This window comes from Myodes glareolus, chromosome 13, assembly GCF_982192425.1.
Source record: "Myodes glareolus chromosome 13, mMyoGla1.1, whole genome shotgun sequence".
NCBI classification, from domain to species: domain Eukaryota; kingdom Metazoa; phylum Chordata; class Mammalia; order Rodentia; family Cricetidae; genus Myodes; species Myodes glareolus.
Window position 1 is genome coordinate 31,644,894 of NC_142038.1, and position 24,351 is coordinate 31,669,244.

Genomic DNA, 24,351 nt, shown 5'->3' on the forward strand with positions numbered 1-24,351 from the left:
CGATTGGTCCGAGCCAGGCTGGGAGAGCCCAGAGGGAGGGAGGAAAGGGGAGGGTCGAAGCAAAGTGACAGCCCTTTTCCCCAACCCACGAGGCAGAGGGAGAGCAAATGGAAACCTGTTGAACTCGTCTTTCTGGGAGAGGACGCTAATTGGCTAAGCAGGTGAAATATTTGCCTAACAAGACAACGCAGGAGCCGTAGGCTGCTTTGGGTCTCTCCCCCCCCCCCCGCCCCTTGCGGGAAATCTGGGGTGGGGGTGGAGAGGGATGGGGTGGTAGGGCGGGCGTGGGGGTGGGGGTAGACTAGACAGGAAGTCGACCGACGGCACTGAGTGGTGCGAGCTCACACCAGTGACAGACGAACCGGCCCTCTGCCTCGCCGAAATTATCCACGTAGAGTGTTGCCTCACTGGGGACACCCTCTCCGTGCTAACAATAGAGACCCTCGACTTGTCAGGTGGGGACAAAAATAATAAGTAGTCACCTTCTTAACCCCGGCTAGTTCTTCGGTGGGTAAAAGATGGGAGAGGCAGTGAAACAATCATCGAAACCTCCTTAGCAATCTTGGCGGGTGTGGTTTGGCTGAATAATATTCCATTATCAGGCATGCATCTTCCATAGCAGATGTGTTTTTATGCATATACGGATGGAGATTTGGGGGCGCCCCACCTTCGGCGGTTCTGAATGATGCTGCTATGAACCCCGTGACTGCCTGTTCAAGTCCGTGCTTCCATTCCTTCGGATGCTTATCTAAAAGTAGCCATGCTGAGTCACATGGTGCTGGGTGTTTAATCTTTTGCAAAGCCATGGTCAGGCCCTTTAGATGCACGAATAGGCTAAGTATTCAGGCGTACCCTTACAGATGAGTTAAAGAGCTCTCAAAGACTCTTTAGCGTCTCATGTTAGAGCTAAGGGAAGACATAGAGATGGAGCTTGTGGGTTAAGTTCCAGAAGTAGCCTGCTTTGTTTTAATTACATCACCAAACAGCTAATTGTTTACACACACACACACACACACACACACACACACACACCCCACAACCAAAGTCAGTGAACTTCTCTACAGGCTGGGGAGTGGTGGTGCACTTCCCAGCACTCCAAAGGCTGAGGCAGGCAGATCTCTGAGTTTGAGGCCAACCTGGTCTACAGAGTGAGTTCCAGGGACAGCCAGGGGGTACACAGAGAAACCCTGCCTCAAAAAATAAACAAATCGACCTTCAGGACAGAAGCTCTGGTGCCTCACATTCAATGTACACTTTCAGTACTCAATATGTTTTATGCACTTATCCACCACCAAAATCACAAAAACTCATGACAGAATCAGAACTAGGAAAACGCTTAACTTTATACCTTCTTTTTCAACTCAGGTTCGTCACCTGCATGTCGTCTTTTTCACTGCCTAATATTTAGATTTTCATATTCCCTTTTCATGTTGTACGGTATCCACATATACATTTGTTTACTTATTCCCATATATTATTGACTAAATCCCACAGATGAGAGAGAACATGTGTTTTTTTCTTTCTGAGATTATGTGACCTTGCTTAATATAATCCATCCATTTTCCCATCCTACAATTTGTTAAACTCCATTCTCCTTTAGAACTGAGTAGTATTTCAACACACACACACACACACACACTCTCTCTCTCTCTCTCACACACACACACACACTTTTCATGATCCATTTATCCATTAATGGCTAATGAGGTTGATTCCAATTCTTTGCTCTAGTAAATAAAGCAGCAATAAACCTGGGGGTGCAAATGTTTCTATGGTAGGGTATGGAGTTGTCTGGACATGTGCCGGAGTGAAATAACTGGGTCCTGTGATAATTTTATTTCTATTTTCTTTGAGAAATCTCCAAACTGATTTTCACAATGGCTGTAATAATTTGCACCCCCACCAACAGTGATAAAAGTTCTCTTCCAATTACCATACAACCAAATCAAGCCCACAGTGTGGACAATGTGACGTCAATCAATAAGGAAGTCTCATGTGTAGGACAGACGCAGACGACGTTGCTTAAGATGTGATTTTGAAAGCGCTTTGACCTTGTGCTTCTATGAAACTCGTTACTTTTCTTCCTTCGGGCCTCTGGAAATTCTTATCTAATATCCAAGAAGAGCTCCAGCTCATAGATCTTCCAGTTATTGAAATAACTTTGGTAGAAAACTCTGAACTCATATCTTTGGAGGTAGAAGCTTCAGATAGTTTGGAATATTGGTCAAATGTTGACCTTTACTTAGCATTGGTCAGAAATGCTGCGCACATGCACGCCCGTCTCTCACAGTTCAAGGGCAGAGTTCAAAGAATGGGTTTGGAAATTTGAGTGGAGGTGTGGTCGTGGTGTGTGACCAGATGGCTACCGAAGTCACAGAACATGGCAGGGTGTATGTTTGTTAGTCAACATGACTGTGCATTAACTGGCTTCACAGGCCAGGGAGGTTACTCACAGTCCGATGATACATTTTGGAAGGTGCCTATGAGTTTCCGAGATTAAAAACTGTAGACTCTGTTGTAATTTAGACATGCCCAGTGTTCATGGTCAAAGTATCCCAGAAACTGATCAGTTCATCCCTGCTTTCAGTGACCGTCAGTTATCTGAAGGGGACCGTGGGAAGACTTGGAGGGATTAAGAAGAAAGCTATGCAGGGACACTGGAGAGCTTCATTCTAAGACTTACAAGTTGTCAGAATCAAAGTTGAGAACTATTACTGGAGGCTAATCACTTTTGGATGCTTTGTCGTGTTAAATAAGAAAGTCTGGTGAACACAGCCCTACCAGTGGAAGAGCATATCATAGGCCCAGGGGACCTGCTGTGGAGCCTTTAAAATAACAAAACATTTCAAATCAACAGACTGGTTTTGAACCAGTATTTCCCCACCCAGGTAACAGTGTATACTGCGACATTTAATCACTCGAAATTTCTGCCTACAGATGAAACAAAACCCATGTTTCCTGTCTGTGTTGAGAGGAAAAGGGCAGCGTGGCAAAGGGTCCTAGGGCCAGAGGGTAGCTCAAAACCACTAGCATGTATCTCGGTCCCCAAGAACATAGAGGTGACGCAAGACCGTCTATTGATTGCTTATTTATTTACTGTTTTTAAGGCAGGGTCTAGAGCCCTGCTCGTCCTGAGCTCTCACCGCATTTGGCTTGTATGCGGTGCAGAGGACTGAACTCCAGAGGCTGTGCATGCCAGGCAAGCACTGTACCCACTGAAGTGCATCTCAGCCCTCATTTCAACACGCCTCAGAAAATGCAGCGAATGATGCCACGTGCTACAGTTTAGATAAGTGTTCCAAGCCCATGTGTTAAAAGGTATGATGCCCAGCTCAGGAGGGCAGGATTGTAGAGATGGTAAGTCCTTAGGGATGAGGCCTAATGGCATGCGGTTCGGTCACAGGGGCCTATTCTCAAGAATACTGGGACCCTGACTCTTCTTACTTTCTCTCTTTTGCTTCTCTGCTACCACAAGGTGCCCAGTTCCCCCGGGCATGCTCTCTCTCCACACTACACTTCCTCTTAGCAACTTCCAAAACAATGGCACAGCTGGTCATGAACCAAAATCTTCAATACCGTGAACCCAAAAGAACCTTTCCTTCCCTGTAAATTGATTATCTCAGTTATTTTGTCATAGTAAAGAGAAACTAGCATACCACATAAACAATAAATTGAAACCTGCCCCATAGTTTAAAAACACCTGCCTATTTTCTAAACGGTAAATGTTATTGAGCACAGCTCATGAGTGAGAAGGCTTTCGGGTCGTCCAGATGAGTTCTGCACACTTTGGATAGAATCCAGGCTCTTAGGCCTAGTGAGGGGAGGACCTGGTACTTGAACTTAGGTCTTCTGACTCAATGTCAACTTCTTTTCTTGTTTTTTTTGTAATGTTTATATTTCTTATATTTTTTGAGAATATCATATGTTTTGACCAAATTCACCCTCATTCCATCCCCTCCAGTTCTTCCCCTCTCCCCCTCCACTGTTCCCTCCCAACTTCATGTGTTTTGGTTTGGTTTTTTGTTTTTTAAAAACCACTGAGTCTACTTAATGTCGCGGGTTTGCATGTGTATAAGACCATGTACTAGATGATGGGCCTGTAATCCCTGGAGAAATCAGATGCTTTCCCAGCAACCATCCCTTGCCAATAACTTCTCAACTACAAGCAGACCTTCATAAGTCCTTCCCTGGTCCATGCTGGAGTTTTCTCTGGCTTGATCTTGTGCTTGATGCTGTGCATGCAGTCACAGCTGCGGTGCATTCTTGTGTGCACTGCCCTGGCCTGTCCTGCAGATACTGTTTTGCTGTAGGCGTCCACTACTTCTGGCTCTTACAGTGTTTCTGTCACCTCTTCCACTGTGATCCCTGAGCCCTGGGGAAAGGGGGTGTAATATAGACATCCCATCCACAACTGAACACTTTTAGTTTCTTATTCTCTGTATGTTGACCAACTATGAGCCTCCTTGTTAGTTGCTATCTACCACAAAAGGAAACTCCTCTAGTGAGGACTGAGAGATGTACTTATCTATGGGTATAAAGATAAGAACTTTGGGGACAGCTTATTACCATGTTCATCTAGAATAAAAGTAGTGTTAGGTTTCCCCCAGGACCTATGACCTAGACAGTCATAGGTTTTTGGGCCCAGTTAATGGTACCAGGCATGCATTCCATTGTGTTCAACGCCAACTTCTTTTTTTTATTTTTTAAGTTTATTTAACTTTATTTTTATGTGCATTGGTGTGAGGGTGTCAGATCCCCTGGAACCAGAGTCACAGACAGTAGTGAGCTGCCATGTGGGTACTGGGAATTGAACCTGGGTCCTCTGGAAGAGAAGTCAGTGCTCTTAACTGCTGAGCTATCTTTCCGGCCCTGAATGCCAACTTCTTAACCCTATTTAGGTGTAGTCACTCTTGCTTCCGTTGGAATTCATTTGCTTGACTCTGCTTCAGATATTTGTACTTCGTCTTCATTTTACTGGGGGAAATGGGAAACTTGCCTACCATGCAACTAAGCAAAATTTAAAAACCAAGCTTCCATCACTTTTCAAACTGTTTTGTTGTTTTGAGTCTGATCTTCAGGGAGTTTAACAATAACAGCAGCAACAACAACGAAAACCCCACAGTGCTCCCTAGAAGATGAAGACCCTGTTTTCTTGACCTCCAGGGGAGTGCTTGAAGGATTATTAAAGCCGGAATAATGCAAAACACATTTTGTTGATGGCAAAGAGCTGTGTTGGAGCATATGTTGAAAAGAAGTCCCGCTAGGGGCCACAGGTGTGAATACAAGATTTGTGAAGAAGCAACTTACCAAAATGCGAAGAACAATGGTCCATGAGGTGCCCAACTCAAACTGATGTACCTACAACTCCTACATTTGTGGTTCAAGTAATGTGTGGAAGAGGGAGTGGAAAGATTGTACGTACCAGAGGACCCGGATGTCTCCTGTGTGACAGTGTCTTCTCTGCATGACAGGAAAGCTGTACCCATGACATCTCAACAATATAATTGCCTAAACAACTTGCAAAATGACAGCTTCAGCTGATGTGTGTCTTAGTCAGCATTTCTATTGCTGTGAAGAGACACCACGATCACAGCAACTCTTTTTTGAGATGGAGTTTCTTAGCATAGCCCTAGCTATACTGGAACTCATTTTGTAGATCAGACTGCCCTCGAACTCACAGAGATCTACCTGCCTCTTCCTCCCGAGTGCTGGGATTAAAGGCATGTTGCCGTCATGTCTAGCAGACCACAGCAACTCTTATAAAGGACAACATCTAACAGGGTTACAGGCTCAGAAGTTTGGTTCATTTTCATCATGGTGGAAAGCATGGCAACATGCAGGGAGACAGTGCTTAGCAGGAGCCAAGAGTTCTACTTCTGGGTCAGCAGGCAATGGGAGGACAAAGATACTGGGCCTGGCCTGAGCATCTGAAACCTCAAAGCCTGTGCCCCAGTGACACACTTCCTCCAATAAGGCCACACCTCCTAATACCACCACTCCCAGGTGACCAAGCATTCAAATCTAGGAGCCTATGGGAGCCATTCTTATTCAAAGCACCACAACATGTCAGTGTGGATGGAAAACAAATTTCCCTTCCATAGATGAAGAGTTGTAACCAATGGCTGCTGAGAGAGGGAGAATCAGTCTTCTTCACGGACAATCCTTTTTAATAGGCTATCCAATCCCAAGTGGCCAGGCCTAAATACATGTCTAAACATGAAATGACCTCAGTAAGTTGTGGGTGAATGTGTGTGTGATTGCACACATATGTATGTACACATATATTACATATATGCATGTGTAATGCATTCAAGGAGATGAGGTTATGAATTTGAGAGGGAGTAGGTGGACACAGGAGGAACTGAGAAGGCAGAAGGAAGACAGGAATGATTTAAGTCTGCAGACCAGCCTAGATTCAAGATGTGAGTACCAGGAGCCGGGTCACTAGGGAACTGTTTTAAATATATGAGATACAAAAGTAAAACTCATCTTGTTATGAATCCTCCATTCTAGCCGTAGAAACCAAAACTTGCAAAGTACAACCAGTCCTCTATAGTCACATATTCTGTCTCCTCCGATGTAACTGATTGCAGGTCAAAATGTAAACGGGCCTCCAGTGGGGCTGTCTACTCTAAACATGTTTGGAGTCTCTCCTGACTTGTACGAGAACTATTTATACATCATTTCCATGGCACAAGGGACTGTAAATGACTAGAGGGTAAATGCAGATTTGACACCAGGTTTTATGGGGGCCTTGAGCCTCGCTGGCTTTTGATCTTAGAAACAGTCCTCAGAGGATGCTGAGGGACCACTGCATCTGAGCGGCACTGGTTCTCAATGCGTAAGAAATACAAAGGTGATGAAACAGAAAAGAGGAGAGGGAGAGGGAGACATGCTCTACATAGGATGGTGGGGATGCTCCATCGAGAGGGGACTGCTCAGCTGAGCGTTGAAGGACAAGAAGGAGGAAGCCCATAGAGATCTAGATGCAAATCTGTCCCTCTGGAGGGAAGAGACAAGCAGATACCGAGACTGGTCGCGAGCTTGGCATATTCTAGAAACAACAAAAAGGCTGCTGCTCTATAATTGTTTCCTGTAGGGAGCGAGACAGCCAATGTCTCACACAGGTAATGGGTTTTCTGTCTACTTTTTAAAAAAATCGGTTCTCTCCCTCAAGAATGGAATGGCCCCCAAAACAAGCACCCTGTCTGCTGTATTCACTACTCTATCCGAAACTCTCGGCTTCATGTTAGATGCCGTGGTGGTTTGAAGGAAAATGGTTCCCAAAGGGAGTGGCACTATTAGGAAGTGTGGCTTTGTTGGCGTGGGTGTGGCCTGTGGGGAGAAGTGCGGCACTGTAGAGGCGGGCTTTAATACCTCATGCATGCTCAAGCCACACCCACTGTCTCAGTTCTCTTCTTGCTGGCTGCATATCAAGATGTAAAACTCTCAGTTCCTTCTTCCACACCATGTCTGCCTGCACACCGCCATGTTTCACCACGATGATAATGGACTGACCCTCTGATCTGTAAGCCACATAATTAGATGTTTTCCTTTATAAGAGTTGCTGTGGTCATGGTGTCTCTGCACAGCAATAGAAACCCTAAGACAGATGCTCAGTAAATGTCTGCCAAGCGAATGAATCATTGGGCAACTGTTTATAACCACTGATGCCCGACCACACTCCTGTAGACTTCTCACTGACCTAAAATATCTTAACACTGGTATTTTTCCCCACTTCGCGGTGGAGGAGAGGAGTGAATGAAAAGGAAGCAGAAGAGAAAATAATAAAAATAAATAATAGGAAATCTCTCCTCACAACCGATAAAAACCATTGGCTCATGCCGTGTGTCACTTCTCTGCTAGTTGAGCGCAGATGTCCCTAGTCCAAGACTCCAGATGGTCTAGCCCATGAGCCACTATATATAATGTACAGGTACAGACGGAGCTGTACAGAGTCTAGAAATTTGCCTCGTTTGGGGATGGTGCCATCAGTCACCGGACTGGCCTTTCTGCTCCCCACCCCCTTGGCAGCTTGTTTTTCTGTCCTGCGAGGTGCTTGACAGTGTGGTGCACCATTGCCCTTGTCATATTGTCCCGAAGCAGCTAATGTTTAATTATCATTAGAGTAATTTCTGCCTATCACATTCTTTATTACTCCTACTGCGTGCTTTTTATTGCTTCTTCTGACTTTATTCATTTCCGTTCTATACCTTTCTCTTCCTTTTTGACAAATTCAATTAGTGTTTTCTCATCTTGCAATTCTTTTGTCTACACTAAGCCCAGAAGAAACAGGCAAGAAGGGTTTCAGAAATGTTGTTGAGCAAACATTAAATATTCGCTCTTTTGTCAGTTAGCTACAGATTTACTTTGCATTTTGGCTCAGTCTTAGAAATAGTTAATTTGTTTGAGGCAAATGGTGCCCAGCCACCCCTCACTTCCCCTCTCTGTTCCTTCCCTTTATTTTGCCCTCCTTCAATATTTTTTGGGGGGATGGGGGTGATTTTATGAACCAGACCATATTCTGGGTGATGGAGGTTTAGAAGCAAACAAACGACATGCTTGCTGTAAGTGACTTTGTAATCGTGTGGGAGAGCAGACCCACAGGTATTTCCCAAGCATGTCTACACTGACTGTCTTGTTTCATAACTGGGTATTTGTTACTAAGTGCTGTCAACGTGTCGAAAAGTGGGAGAGAAGGGACTGGCTATTCTGTCCTCCTACCTGGGTCACACAGAAGCAGCTGCCCTTCCCCCCTTCTCCCCCATTGACAAAGCCATCTCCCCTACCCCGTATGGGCAAAGTCAGCCCCCCTACCCTCACATCTCCATAACGTTTTAGAACTGGCCCTAACCTGGAAGTCAGGAGAACTGGGCTCCAGTCCAAGCCCTTAGTTTTGCCTTGGAATGTGACTCTATTAATGGAGCACAGAATGAAAATACCCAAGCTGCCCTAAGGGCAGGGCTAGCTACAGCAATAGCGTTTCTTTCGGCTTTGACACACTCTAAGCAGTGGGGAGAGGGGAGGTGATGTATAAGTTTTGTGTGAACCAATTGCAAAATAATTGAACAATTTCCCGAGGATAGAGTAATTATTACAGTCTATTCATCTGAGAAGACAGGGATTTTGTCTTCTTTCCACAGAGCTGCGAGGTTTGTATTCGTTCTACTTAGAAAGAAAAAAAACATTTCAACTGAAGTCAGCACCTTTCTCTGTGCGCTAAGGCCATAGATTAATTAAAGCCAGAATTCAAATTTAATTTGTGTTGTCACCAAATAAATTGGCTAAAAATTAATCTTGCTCCACATCAACTGATTGTTAATAATCTGTCTACCAAGTCATGTGTCACAAGGACAGTTGCTGGAGTGCACAGTGTTAGAAAATATAAAATATAAGTATAAAATAGAAAAGCAGATCCACAGTAGGCCGTGCAAAGCATCCCCTGTCGAGAACTGCTGGATGTCATCCTGGCTTCTCTATTGTCTTGGCTTCTCACCTAACCACCAGATGTTGCCCAGTGTTTATTGTTTGTCCTTGGGTGTTCAAGGGGTTGTTGGTGGTGTCCTTTCAGTAAGCAGCTCTTCCTGCAGGAGCTAGAAGTTTCCCTTGCTCGAATTCCACTGGGAGGAGCGTGTAAGGCTTGCCCTGGCAGTCAGACCCCCGACCAAGGGTAGAGTAAGAGCATGGCCGAATGAGAAGAGTCAGGCGGCCCTGAGAGACTCTTCATATGACTTCTACCGCCTTGGGTGGATGTCTCACTCTCTCGAACCCTCACTTTCCTCATTTTGGGGGTGGGAGATGGGAACAGCAGAAGCATTTACTTCCTAGAACCCTTAAGGAATTTTAAAAGATCACTGTATTGTAAATCGTATGTCAGACACATAGTAAGCATCGAATCCTCTGAACTATTAACTATCATCGTACATTATCAACCAGAGAATTGCTTTTACAAATTGGGGATGTGGCTGGCCCCAATTCATCAGCCCGCAGTATTTAAAGTCAACTCACAGTATACAGAGTATTAATGTCACAGGCTGGAGGAAGTTACTAATGCTACATGAGATGTGACCTATGTCATTCTCTCAGTATTCATTTTCATTCAGGCTAATTTATTCCTGCCAGAAGTTAAGGCTATATCCTTAGGTTAGAGGCATGGATTATTTCACTTGTTACATTTTGACCCTAATCTCTCCCCTTCTTGCCACCTCCCCACACTCTGACAGAATAGCCTTCTTAACACAAAAGCTTTAGCTTAATTAGTACAAGAGTTATTAGAATTAGGAGTTAATCAGCGTTAACTCTTAGGGAGATTTGTGGTCGCTCTGCTTGGGACAATCCTGATTCAGTCCTGTCGCTCTGGCATATTTATAATACAGCGCCTTTTCATTCCCTAACTATGACTCTGTAAAATGCAGTGGGGGGTGAGGCGGTGTCTTCTTATGTAGTCTAGGCTGGCCTCAAACCTACGAACTTTTTGCTTCAACCTTCTGAGTACGCAGATTACAGATGTATATTACCATGTCTACCTTCAACCTACATTGTTGACCACACCAAATATTTCAAGCGGGCATCCAATGAACCGGGCTGCTCTGCCGACCAGGGGCTTCTCTCTGTCAGTCGCTTTGTTTCCAACATTTCTATTAAATGACTTGAAAGTTGCCAGCAAGGTGAAAAAGTTTTCCCAGTTGCTGGGCAACAGCCCAAGCTCACGGTCCACCGAGAGGAAGCCAGGGTACGTTCTTAAGCACAGAGCTGGTGTCTCTCCATCCAATCAGAAGTTTGGATCTGACTAATTCAGTCTTACTATTTATCTTGACTTTATGAAACTCAGAGCGAGTAAGTTTTGTTGCTCACTGAGGTAGACCTTGTGGGGCTGTGAACAACCTGACCTCCTTCATGAGATGCTTTCCTGAACTGTTTTGCTTTAGTGAGAAAGACTGTGGAGGCTGCCTCTCCGAAGTCCCAGGCTCTGGCTTTCAGGTTAACCACTCAGGGCACATATGCCAGGAGTCACAGTGACATCAGCATACTTTTGTCTGTCTTTATAATTTTCCATCTGTGTTGTTTTATCTATAGGAGTTCTGAAAATATTCAATACATTGATCTTAGCGGTCAGTTACTTGTTTGTATAGATTGAACAAATTCATTGAACATTTCAATATACATAAGTTAAGTTTCAATTTTAACCATTTATTTATTTATTTTTAAAAGTTCCAACTGTCTTCTATGAAGGCTGATTTTAAAAAGTGTGTATGGGGGCTGGAGAGATGGCTCAGTGGATAAGAGCATTGCCTTCTCTTCCAAAGGTCCTGAGTTCAATTCCCGGCAACCACATGGTGGCTCACAACCATCTGTAATGAGGTCTGGTGCCCTCTTCTGGCCTGCAGACATACACACACACACACACACACACACACACAGACAGAATACTGTATACATAATAAATAAATAAATATATTTTTAAAAAAGTGTGTATCGTTAGTAAAGTAACAGATGAACTAAAACAACCCGTACCACATTTTTAATCTCATTTTGTCTCTGTTCTGTGGATAAATGTCTCATCATCTCTGCTTTAAATATTGGATGATCAAACTTCAGGGATGACAGAGGACTTCTCAGCTGGGACCTTCCCCGTTGTTCCTTTTCCCATTCTTCTTTCAAGTGCATAGACGGTAAAGTGTGTGACTCTTCGCCATGGAAACCTAGAGACCATCTGCTGAAAATGTCCCAGAACTTTCAAGTCCTGTTTTTTTTTTTAAATCGTGTGTGTCTTTACTTCTTGACTCCTAGTTCGTTGTGCAGATGTAGCTGAGTGGGGGGAGGGAGTCAAAGGGCTCAGGAACAAGTAGGGTATTATCACACACCCTGCTGTACACAGACTAGAACCTTTAGTTCTAGCAATGAAACTACAAGCATCAAAGATTCTTTATTTTGTTTTGTTCTTACCCCTAGGTGGCCTTTTTTGTGATTTGCAGCCAGCCCTGATTTGACTTACTAGACGAAGGTAGTTTGGGGACTGAGATTTTATGCAATTAAAGGACAAGGGAATGAGGCAGTGGGCGTGAAATGAACTGAGTGCTTCTGATATGGTAGGCATCCCTATGTGGGACATCTCACAGGGACAATAAGAAGCAAAGACTGGTCCTCGTGCCAGGGATGGGCTGCTTCTCCCTGAGTGGTTGGCGTCGGAAATGTTTTTGAAATGTTCAATGCCATTTTTTTTTTAATTAGAAGATCTAGTTTAAGGGAAGCAGTGTCAATCATTTTGAAAATGAGAGTCAGTTTATTAGTCATGGAAAGATGATTTATGCATTTTGTATGACTGGTAAATGGACTTTCAAAAATAGGAATGCCTTTAAGGCTTTGCTGGCCTCATGGGTATGTAATTCCTATGCCACAAAGTTCACTCTTTTAAGGGTGCACTTCGTGGGTGGGGAAATGGCTCAGTGGTTAAGAACCCTTGCCTTTCGTCTAGAAGACCCGAGTTCGTTTCTTAGCACCCATGCTAAGTGGCTAACAACTACTTCTAGCTTCAGGGAACTCAACACTCTCTTCTGAGCTCCCACAGGTGCCCGAACACATGCGCCAGACACTCGCATGCATGCACAGAGATATACACATGAGTAAAAATTAAAATAATTATTAAATGTAAAGTAGATTCGCCTACTTTGAACAGTTTATTTAAATGTTGTATGCCTGTATGCTTCTACCTCTGTTTAAAACATTGTTTATGTATTGATGTATATACTTACCATACTGCACTGTACATTACTACCTCTGATCAAGATACATTTGAAGGTCATTGTCCTCATTTATTGCACAGTTGTTTATTGTCTTAGTCTTTAAGTTAGGTATTGAAAATTATAGATCAATAGTCATCTATGTTTGTCATATTTATAATTAGGCTAATCAGGTTCTTTAGGTACATAGAGATTATATTCAGTATAGATAGTATAATCTTCAACCTCTTCAAAGAGCTGTAAAAAATGACCTTTAATCTAACCTAGAATTCCGTGGTAGTGAGACACAATTGCTCCTGACAACACCGATCTATTCCCGAGAGAACGTTGAGCACCAAAGACACTCCACCTGGAGCCTTTCTTTTTGGCAGAACTGGCCTTTGGGCAAAGAAATGCCCATACCTCAACCACTGACAGAGATAGAGAGTATCCGTAAATGGATAAAACAAGACTGTCATATCCTGCCAAGACAGGGTAAGATAGTTTTGAAAAGTTTCTTGCCTTTGAAAATGGTTATGTCAGTTATGCTGGCCTTAGCCTAAGTTGGTTGCTTCAACATTGCAAATGAGACTTTGGGTGATTGCCCAGGTAGTCAGTTGTCTCTGTCATTTGTTGCACATTTTGGAAGTTTCTGGATTGTACTTCCTGATTACTCAAGTAATATTGCTTCCCTTCTCAGATCTTTGATGGAGTTGAAGATTAGATAATTGTAGTTACCTTCTTCATGATTTAGCCAAGTTTAATTTCAATGCAATAGTTAGACTCCTTGAAATAGAATGATTAGTAAAACTTTTGTTATGCGTTCCTTGCTTAATATTGTTTATTGTTTGTAATTTTATATTTGGTATCTGTTTCTATTGTATATAGTTGTATTGGGTTTGGATCGATCTTGTTTAGACAAAATGGGGAGATGATGGAGAAACTATCAACCCATCACATCTACTTAGGATGTGGCTACCTGTAGCCCAGGTAGCAAAACTGGTAGGACACAGGCGCGCGCGCTTTCTCTGCGAGGTGCCCGCCGGACATATAGGACGTCCGACCTCCCACTCTTGTAGCATGAGTTTCTCCTTTTCAACTATTAAAATATAAGAGTTGTTCTTGAGCTGGTCTGGTTATTTATCTTACCGACCTAATTCGCTAACAGAACCATGTAGCCTTTTGGAACCGGTCTTTCATCTGTATCATAACATGCAGAAGTTTTTCATCCTTTACTGTGACCAAATAATATTCTAATAACCTTACTAGTCCCACATTTTCCATATCTATTCTTTAGGAGATTGTTATATAATGGCTGTCCATTATGAATATTATGTGTTCATTATGAATTACATATTTATGTGCAATTATATATGTATTATAAGCAATACTGTGGCGAATATTTATGTACCAGTGGTGGCTCTGTTGCTAGCCCAACTTTTCTCCCAGCTTTGCTGAGGAGGTAGAAAGGACAAAGAGCCACCAGCAAATGTTCTGTGAACAAGTACAAATTTGCTGGGTCATATCATAATTCTATGTTCTGCTTTCTTTCTACTGTATTCGAATGTTCAAATCTTTTTTTTTTTAAAAACTTATTCTTATTATTTAATGTGATGTGATGTGTGTGTGTGTGTGTGTGTGTGTGTGTGTGTGTGTGTGTGTGTGCAGTTCTCAGTCACCCAACTTGGATGCTGGAAATAGAACTCAGGTCTTCTGGAAAAATAGCATGCTACCTTCACTGTTGAATAGTAAGAATTCTTAATACTAGACCATTATCAGATACATGCTTTGTAAATATTTTCTTCTGTTTTATGCATTTTCTCTCACTTTTATGTTAGTATATTGCTCTTAATTAATTATTGCTCCACTAATACTTTTAATTCCATATACTAGATTTTAATTACCTCCTTACTTTAGGAGGGTTACATATTTTAGCCCAGGTCTGCTACTTCATGAAAGAGGGAATTAAAGATAGGAGAAGCTGGGATACAGGGAAGCTGAAAGAGCGTGGGTTTAGAGCCTCCATCCAGCGCCTGGCTCTTCTCTTAGCCTTTCCACGCCTACTCCCCAGCTTCCTATCTGCAGTGACAGCAGTTTCCATTTCATTAAAATTATTGTGATGTTTGGATTAGCTCTCGGGAGGGGAAGACATCGGGAGAGGAAGACGTCGGCACAGAGGAGACAGCTCAGAAATGTTAAGCTGCTGCCATTTTTATTAAGAGACAGTGGAGCTGGGTCTAAGGAGGAGCCACCTGGCTGGTAAGTTGTCACCCAGTCTCAGTTCGTTCTGACTGGATACTAAAACTTCATGGTTACCTACCAGCAGACTTGATAGGCGCATAGCAGTTATGTTTTTATTTCCTTTGATCTCAGTGATGAACAACTCTTTGGGGTCTAAGGAGTCATAGATTAAAAATAAGCTGTCATGTTGGCCTAATGAATATTTTGTCATGTTGTGTTCTTGCTGTCACTAAGCAGTGGCTATTGATGTCGTTACTGGAGAATAACAGACAAACTCCCTCTTTATCAGTTAGATATGGGACTGTAAGAAAGGTCACTTGATGTACAGTTAAATATTTACCATACTGTGCAGCATTATTTTAGAACTTTCATTTGGGTGAAGAAACAGGTAAGGGTCAGTCTGTTATTGTTGTTGTTATTATAAAAATTATTTAAATTTATATACATATAAAATATGTAAATTTACTTAAATATATCTATATAGATATATAAAAATGTATTTAAATTTTTACTGTTATTTTATTTTATGTGCATGGTGTTTTCATTGCATGCATGCCTGTGCACCATTTCCATTCAATACCAATCGAGGCCAGAAGGATCCCCTGGGCCTGGAGTTATAGATGATTGTGAGCCACCTTGTGAAGTTTTGAATTGACCTCTGGATGATTAGCCAGTGCTCCGAGCTGCTGAGCCATCACTCTAGCTCTGTTTTATTATTATAAACCAGTCATGATGAAAGTTCAAAGTCAAATGATCTTAGTTCAGCCTGCTCCTAGAGGCAAGCGCTCTAGTAAATGAGTAGGCACCATTTACTCGAGATGCACTTATCAGTGTATATCTATAGCTATATAAACTGCATAATGGAATTTTATGAAATTTTTATTTAAATAACTCAGTCTTGCACCATCTTCAGGCCCCACGTGGTAGAAGGAGAGAACGGGTTCCTACAAGTTGTCCTCTGACCTCCACATGCATGCCATACAGTGTGCATCCCCTTTCCCTGCCAAATAAAAAGAGAAAAAAGAAAAGAAAAAAAAAAAGCTCCTATCACTTCTTGGCCTTTTGAATAAGATTACTCATTAAAAGTGTGACTCTTCGGATGAAGGTTCCCTCTGGTCTTGCCTTCTTTGCTCACATTCTCTTTCCTTCTGCTTCTCGTTTGGACCTAGGGAGTTAAGTCCAGTGTTCCAATGTGGGTCTCTGTCTCTATCTCCATCCATCGCCAGATGAAGGTTCTGGCCCTCTTGTCTATTTCCAATCTCCAGGAGGATAACTACATGATTTTCTTCAGGTTCACCTTCTTATTTAGCTTCTCTAGGATCATGAATAATAGGCTCAAAGACCTTTAATTATGGCTAGAATCCACTTATGAGTGAATACATACCATATTCCTCTTTTTGGGTCTGGCTTACCTCACTCAATAAAGCGTTTTCTATGTCCATACAGACGGAGACCTACATTGGAGCACCGGACCGAGCCCCCCAAGGTCCAAATGAGGAGCAGAAGGAGGAAGAACATGAAAAAGGAAATCAGGACCGCGAGGGGTGTGATCACCCACTGATACAAGGGGACTGATCTAAGGAGAGTTCACCAAGGCCAGTTGGACTGGGACTGAACGAGCATGTGATCCAACCAGATTCTCTGAATGTGGCCAGATTCTCTGAATGTGGCTGGCCCGGAGTCTTTCTGAAAAGCTATTGACAATGACACTGGGACTTGTTTCCTCTGCATATACTGGATTTTTGGGATCCAGTCTGTTTGGATACTCACCTTCCTGGACCTGGAGGGAGGGGGGAGGAATTTGAATTTCCCACAGGGCAGGAAACCCTGACTGCTCTTAGGGATGGAGAGGGAGGAGGAGAGGGAGTGGGGGGAGTGGGAGGGTTTTGGGAGGAGGGGCGGAAATGGAAACTTTCATAAATTAATAAACCTTGAAAAAAAAAGTGTGACTCTTGGCCTGGACATACGGTTCAGCCACTGGACACTGGAATATAGGTTCACAACCCTGAAGACAAACAATAAAACTCCCTTTTTTCTTTTTCTCTTTCTCTTTCTTTTTTTCTTTCTTTCTTTCTTTTTTGAGACAGGGTTTTTCTGTGTAGCTTTGACTGTCCTGAAACTCACTCTATAGATCAAGCTGTTCCTCAAACTCACAGAGATCCACCTGCCTCTGTCTCCTGAGTGCAGAGATTAAAGGTGTGCACCACCACTGGCAAAAACAGTAAAACTCTTAATGGATAATTAACATGCAGTGTTACTTCTCAGTGCTGAAGAGTTATCCATTAAAGATGGGAAATATTGCAAAATTGTATTTCTCTGTGTTGAAGATATTTAAGCATCTTTTGGGGAAAGAAAATCACCATTACCCTCTGCTCTAAGATGTTCTCTGAGTGAAGCCAAAGTTTCCTTTTCAGTTTCTTATCAACTTCCAATCCCCAGTTCCAGGAGACGTGGGGGACAGAAGACAGGCTGTGGGATGGATTTGGAGATTTATGCTATTAGTGCGATATTCAAAGTGAGCACATAGGACTTCTGGTTGGTGTCTGTGTTGGCCACAGAGACTGGAGGTTCTGGAAGCCGGATCTACGTCTTTAATCATCTAGTTACTCAAGGAAGCTCTGCTATTAACAGACTGTCTTTATGTGTAGGTGTGCTAGAGAGGAAAGGGAGTGTTCTTAACCACCCCCCAGGGACTCTTAGGGGGTTTCCTTAGGGAGGAAAATATTCCTTAGTTTCAGTGTGATTTCCCAATTTTTCACTACCTTATAATCACAACATAGAATGTCTGTGTCAAGTACTTGTTATAGAAACAAATACAACACACACACACACACACACACACGCTAATTCTTTTTTCCTTTCCCCCTCCTCCTCCTCCTCCTCCTCCTTCTTTTTTAAGACAAGTTTTCTCTGTGTAACAACCCTCCCCGGCTGTCCTGGAACTCACTTTGTAGACCAGGCTGGCCTCGAACTCACAAAGATCCATCTGCCTCTGCCTCCTGAGTGCTGGGATTAAAGGTGTGCGCTACCATTGCCTGGCCACGCATAATATTTCATGTTTACTATTGTACCTATTTCTAAATGCCCCCCCCCCCACCTGGGACTCTCTGCAGACACAGGACAAGTGTAGTGGCCCATGTTTTTAATCCGAGCTCTCTTGAGACAGGGAATTCAAAGACAGCTTGGTCTGCATTGTGAGTTCCATCCAGAGCTACATAGTGTGACCCTGTCTCAAAATCACAGCAATGAAAACCACACAGCAACAACAAAACCGAAAACCAGATTCTCCACAATCTCCATTATCCTCACTTTATCGTTATAGAAAGTGAGACTCACCCACAAATGGGCAGTTTATAAATTAGGGAACCAGTTGCACACCAAGCGGTGCTCCTCACACAGATGCCCCCCCAAAAGATGCTAGGGAGCTTTCTGTAACTGTTTAAAAACATCACCCATCACACTTCCTAACCTCACCAGTTCCCAGAGGCATTCAGAACACATGCCACTGGTTTTTATACGTAGATGGTTCCTGACATACAATGGTTTGTTTAGGTTTGTGTTTTTCCACTCTATGATGGTGTTAAAGAGAAATGTGTTCAACAGAAGCCATACTTTTCTAGTTCATGTGCGCATGCACGCATGTGCGTGTGCACGTGTACATGCTGTGGAGCTGTGCCCATGTTCATGTGTGTGCATTTTGGGTCTGTACATATGGGGACCAGAGGGCAATCTCCAATGTCATTCTTCCGAAGATGTCCACCTTGGTTTTTGAGACAGGGTCTTTCACTGGGACCTGGGACTAACCAATTTAGAGATGCTGGCTTGTTTATTAACTTCATGGATCCTTTTGCCTTTGTCTCCCCAGCACAGGGAAGCTACGGCCCATGCTGCTATCATCATTATTGCTATTATTACTACTACTATTTGAGTGCTGGGAATCAAACTCAGCTTCTCGTGTTTGAGTGGCAGGAGCTTTGTGAAATGTTGACTGCTTTCCTGAGGTGTGTATATGGTGTTGTCAATGAGAATCCCGAGAAGCAAGCTGTGTCTGCAGAGACTAATGAGAACAGCAATGATGTGGACCGGTTGGAATGTTGTGGGTCCAGGGCTAATTATCTTATCTTGACCAGCTTTAGCACCCTGAATAAGTCATTCCTTGTCCACCTCTGTGTTGGAACTAGCATCCTGTGACTAATAGATTAAAAACCTTTTGGAATCTATTAACTTAGCAGACAGTGAGCTTCCGCCAACCCAAGAGCTAAGAATGCCATCAGATGGCATCTTGGGCCTATAGAAAAGCTTCCCTCATCTTGCAGTAACAGCCTTTCTGATGTGCCCATCCATGTATTTTAAAGTTGCCTTGATTTAGGACTTTGTTCCGTAAGACTATAAAGCTTCTTGAAACTGCCTCTGCCTTGGAACATGGAATTTAGTGTAACCTAAATCTGTGTTTCTGGGCAATGGTCACACAAAATGGCTCCAGAATAATCTCTCATTCCCTTTAAGGCAGTGATTCTCAATCTTCCTAATGCTGTGACCCTTTAATATAGTTCCTCATGCTGTGGTGACCCCAACAACATAAAATTGTTTTCGTTGCTACTTCATAACTGTAATTTTGCTACTGTTACAAATCATAATGTAAATATCTGATATGTAGGACATCTGATAGGCAGCCCCTGTGAAAGAGTCGTTTGACATCTGGGAGGGGTCATGACCCACAAGTTGAGAACCTCTGGTTTAAAGTAAGCGCTGTGGGTTTTTTGTTTGATTTTTGGTTTTGTTTTCCCCATCTAACTCCCACTGGGGTCCGGGGAAGTAGCGTCATCAGGAGTTGAGGAGGATCTATCCACTTTACCAGAAACTCAGAGAGCTGTGTAATCAGTGTAGGGCCAGCAATCCCATACTTCTCTTTATTTCTATTCCTGCATTTCCCTCCTGAATGCTAAAAACTATCCTAGGGGGCATAAATAAACTGGATTCAATTACCATTGATTCCTGAAAACAGTAGGAATAGTCTGAATCCAAGCCAAGCGAAAGGCAGAGACGATGGATGGGGCAGGCCCATCGGTGCATTCACTCCATAGCTCATTTCATTTTTATTAGTTTTTCTTCATCGCATAGCAACACAGAAAACTTCCTCCTTTGCTCTGCCACTTGCCTTCCTCATCTAAGCAATGGAGCGAGTGACTGTAATCCATCTAGTATAGTGTAGTGAAAAGCGCTCGGGTTTATGGAAGTATTCCCACGCACAAGTCACTATGCAAACACGAAAGACAGTCACTTGTACCAGGCTCTCTGTAAGCACGCATTCACCCCTACACGCTTCCTCGCAAGGATTCGCATTGCTCTCCTGCTGCTCCATGCTTTGTCTTTCACTGAGTTGCAGAGGAAGCAAGTCCTAGGACTCTCAATTCAGTTCTCCTTGCCTGCTTTTGGTCTTGTTAAGCAAATCTCAAATAAACAAAGATAAAATCATATAAACACATTCTATTGCTTCTTTTTTTTTTAAAGTCTGTTGACAAGCTCTTAATGAAAGTAAAGGCAATTAAATTGAATTAATCTGTGTGGGTTGAAACTTTAAAGAAGGGTTAAAAAGTAGAGCGTAGATGATTAGATAGATTATGCTCTTCTTTTGAAAAACATTTTTGGATTATCTGCAAATTTTAATAGAATGAAAATTTCTCAAAACCTTTCATAAAATTGTCTCTCCCTCTCTACCTCTCTCTTTTTTTCTCTCTCTTTTTGAGACAGAAGTTCTCTGAGTAGTCCTAATTGTCCTGGAATTCTCTTTGTAGACCAGACTGGCCTTGAACTCAGAGATCCACCTGCCTCTACCTCCCAAGTGCTGGGATTAAAAGGCGGGTGTGACCACCACCTGACAAATCTTTCTTATACATTTTTTTGTTGTTGTTGCCAAAAAATGAAATACTAGTAACAGGAGTCACTTCCAATCCAGCATGAATTCCTAGTGGGGATTAATCCCCCCCAGCTGGCCAAACCACATTTGTTCCTTAACCAGCACTTGACAGTATGTGGTCAGGGTCAGGGTCTATCCATACCAGAAGCTTGGATCAGCCTGGTGATGAAGTCAGTTGTAATCAGAAGTGGACACAGGTGTTGAGGGTCTGGGTTATGCAATCTTAAGTTTTTTTAAGAAACATCATGACTAAAAGTCAGGTACAGAGGTGAGTATATTATTTATTCATATATTATTAGAATATATGAATAGAAGGAAATCAAATTATACTTTGAAAATGACAACGCATTCTGTAACATCTTCAAATCTAGAAAAGTAATCCTCATGCAGCACGAGGATTGATTAATCACCAGAGTCTAATATATACATAAATATTATAAATGTATATATATATATATGTGCTATATATATTTTACAATTTTTGTCAAAAGTAATTTGTTTGAATCCAAATTCATTCTTGTAAACACTAATTTATGTAACACACAGATGTCATGGCTGTCTTTGTATTATTTTGAGGTTTGTTCCCTTCTAGTAGGAATTCTGACAAACTAATATCTACAATTACCCTAAGAAAATGAAAACAAGTCTAAGACTGGGTGTTTAGTTAGTCACCCAGAGATGACTGAGCAATAATGAGAATGGGCCTATTACTTGGAACTTAAACAACTGATGACCGGAAGGACTTTTCCAAGGCCCAGCTTCTGGCTCCATGCATTCCAAACCCTTGTTTCCCTTCCCCTACCCACACGCCTCTGATTTGTGGCACCTGTAGGGGATGCTCATATTATAATGTTTTCACAGGTCCTGATTCCCTATGCTGGTAAGCAGAGTGAATGGCCTTAGTAAGTCCTGAGGATATTCCTGAAAGGCCTTCCGACCCCAGGTGGTCCGCGGAGTCTAATGTGCACACAGAGATAAAGATGAACTACAAAAGATAGGTTCTTCTAACTCCAGCTAAATGAATCTCCAAATAGCATTCCCTAGATCAGAATGTCAAAGATGCCCTTGGCTATTTGACCAGAGGTGAGGTGTGGCAGAGGGAGAATCAATATGTGAGCATCTCACTAGAGACTCTCTGGGGGGCCTTGGAAGGTAGGTGGGGGATGGCCAAGCTGTGTTGGCTTGGTGAAAAACAAACAAACTAACAACCACACCCCGGTGTGATACACTCTGAAAACTGGCTGATACCAGTTGGACGTGTGCCAACAAATAAAAAGACTACTGACTTGCGGGCACGGGAATTGGGGACACAGGAAAGTCCCCCGGAGGTTGTACAAAACCTTTCAGAATGTGCGTCTTGCGAGGAGTAGGTGTCATCTATGAGGCAGTCAAGGGAAAGACGGACATGCTGTAAGCTTGAAAATCCGGTAATAGTACGGAGCGCCATCACTGAGAACTTGTTCTGGGCTTTGTGTGGAGATGTCGCGGGGACAGACTCTCTCTCTCTCCCTGCAATGGTGGCTGCTGAACCTATCAATCCTTTCCCACTCTGAGAATTCTAACCCTTCAAAGGAAGAGGCCTAGCCATCCGCGTTTGACCTCATTCTGACCTCCACAGCCGCATTCCCTACACCCCGGTGGCTCTTATTCTGCGGCCTTGTGAATTCGCTTGCCCTTCGCTGAGATTCTCCTGCCACTCTGGCTGTCTTCACAGGAATGCTCGCCCACACTCAGGAAGCAAATGAGCGCCCTAACATGGCTTTCTTTGACTGCTCCTAAGCCCTCCTTACTCCTGGAGGAGGGAGCAGTGGTGTTTGTATTTTTAAAACTCAGCTCCCCTGAAGAGATTAAATTTTCCTCTTGCCTCAGTGACCCCTGTGGAGGGGAGTGAAACTCCTGCTAAGTTCTTCTCCTTAGTCTTTGGCTGAGCAAGAGTGAAGCTCTGGGAGGGCGGAGAGCTAGAGGGAGAGAGGCAAGCAACTCCTTAGTCTTTCGGTGGCAGCTGCTAAGGTCATGTAGATCACCATGTGTGACTGCAGAGTGGCCCTGCACTTCAAACTTCATTGCTGGTTATCTGGAATAGTCCCTAAACCAGAGCTCAGGGACAGTTGTCAGGCATGGCTGGTCCTCTCTCCTGCATTCCAACACAGCTCTGCCTCATTCTTGACCTGCTTGGTTACCATCCTGAGTCTGGTGTGTGTCCCTAAAGTTCGCAGTGGAGCTTCCACTTTAGGGGCAATGAGTAACTTTCCCCTTGATCTCACAGCCAGTTGGCACAATGGCTCTCCCAAAGCTGCTTGGTCCAATAATTCTTGATTTTCCTATTTGTTGAATGACTAGTTTAATTAACCAACCAACATTTAACTGTGAATTAAGTCAAATTAATTTAATAATACTATTACAATTTAATTATTAGGTTGAATCAACTTAACTCTTAATTTGCCAAAGCTTCCTCCAATCAAATGCACAAAAGATTACAGCAATTTGTATTTCTTATAGCATGTCCGGTGTCCTGTGTATTTTAGCAAATGATGGTTTTTGTGACTTTGAATATAGTGATACTGTACATATTATGCATTTTCAAATAAAGATCATCTTTTTTGTTTGTTTGTTTTGTTTTTTGTTTTTCGAGACAGTGTTCCTCTGTAGCTTTGGGGCCTGTCTTAGAACTCGTTCTGTAGACCAGGCCGGCCTCAAACTCACAGAGATCCACCTGCCTCTGCCTCCAAGTGCTGGGATTAAAGGTGTGCGCCACCACCACCTGAGAAATGAAGGCCATCTTGATGGAGCTACAGAAGTGCTCGGTAGATATTATAGTTCCTTAGAAAACCTGAATTAGAAGGGGGAGTTTTTAGCCTTAAAAAGATTGAAAAATACTGAAATATCAAAGGATTCCTTTAAAAATTGGAAACAAGAGCTGGAGAGATGGCTCAGTGGTTAAGGGCACTGACTGCTCTTCCAGAGGTCCTGAGTTCAATTCCCAGCAACCACACGGTGGCTCACAGTCATCTATAGTGGGATCTGATGCCCTCTATTGACATAAAGGCTTCTATATACAGATAGATCTCTCATACACATAAAATAAGTAAGTAAATCTTTAAAAAAAAATCGGAAACAAGAATATCTGGAGTCACTACCTATATGCAACATTCTAGTACTCCCTTTCTTGTGTAATTATTAAAAACATAAAGATCGGAAGGGTAAAAACAGGTGGGGAGATAGCTCAGCGTGTAAAACACTTGAAGAGCTGACTTTAAATACTGGCTCTCATATAGAAAGTTTAGTATTGTGTGGGGCAGTGACAGGAGGATTGCTGGGGATTGCTAGGTGTCAGCCTCATTCCAGGGTTAGTGAGAGATCCTGGCTCAAGGGCATAAAGTGGATAAGGACGGAGCAAAGCATTCAATGTCCCCCTTAGGCAGTTGCACAAACGCACACCTGTACACCCATGTGTCATACACCAGATCATACACA

General features: G+C 43.0%; 1 protein-coding gene and 1 long non-coding RNA gene across 4 annotated transcripts in view; one reads left to right on the top strand and one right to left on the bottom strand.

The window, feature by feature from the left end:
* Gramd2b (GRAM domain containing 2B) overlaps nt 1-24,351 on the bottom strand; it is a 102,142-nt gene that overhangs the window by 60,909 nt on the left and 16,882 nt on the right. The gene's annotated exons all lie outside the window — the stretch shown is intronic.
* On the top strand, nt 49-16,791 carry LOC125390331 (uncharacterized). 2 transcript variants are annotated; one of them, XR_015734701.1, is made up of 3 exons: nt 49-161; nt 14,852-14,978; nt 16,407-16,715. It is a non-coding gene; the product is annotated as an uncharacterized LOC125390331 (long non-coding RNA). The 2 variants fall into 2 exon arrangements; XR_015734700.1 differs by lacking the exon at nt 49-161 and adding an exon at nt 286-455 and having other exon boundaries at nt 16,407-16,791.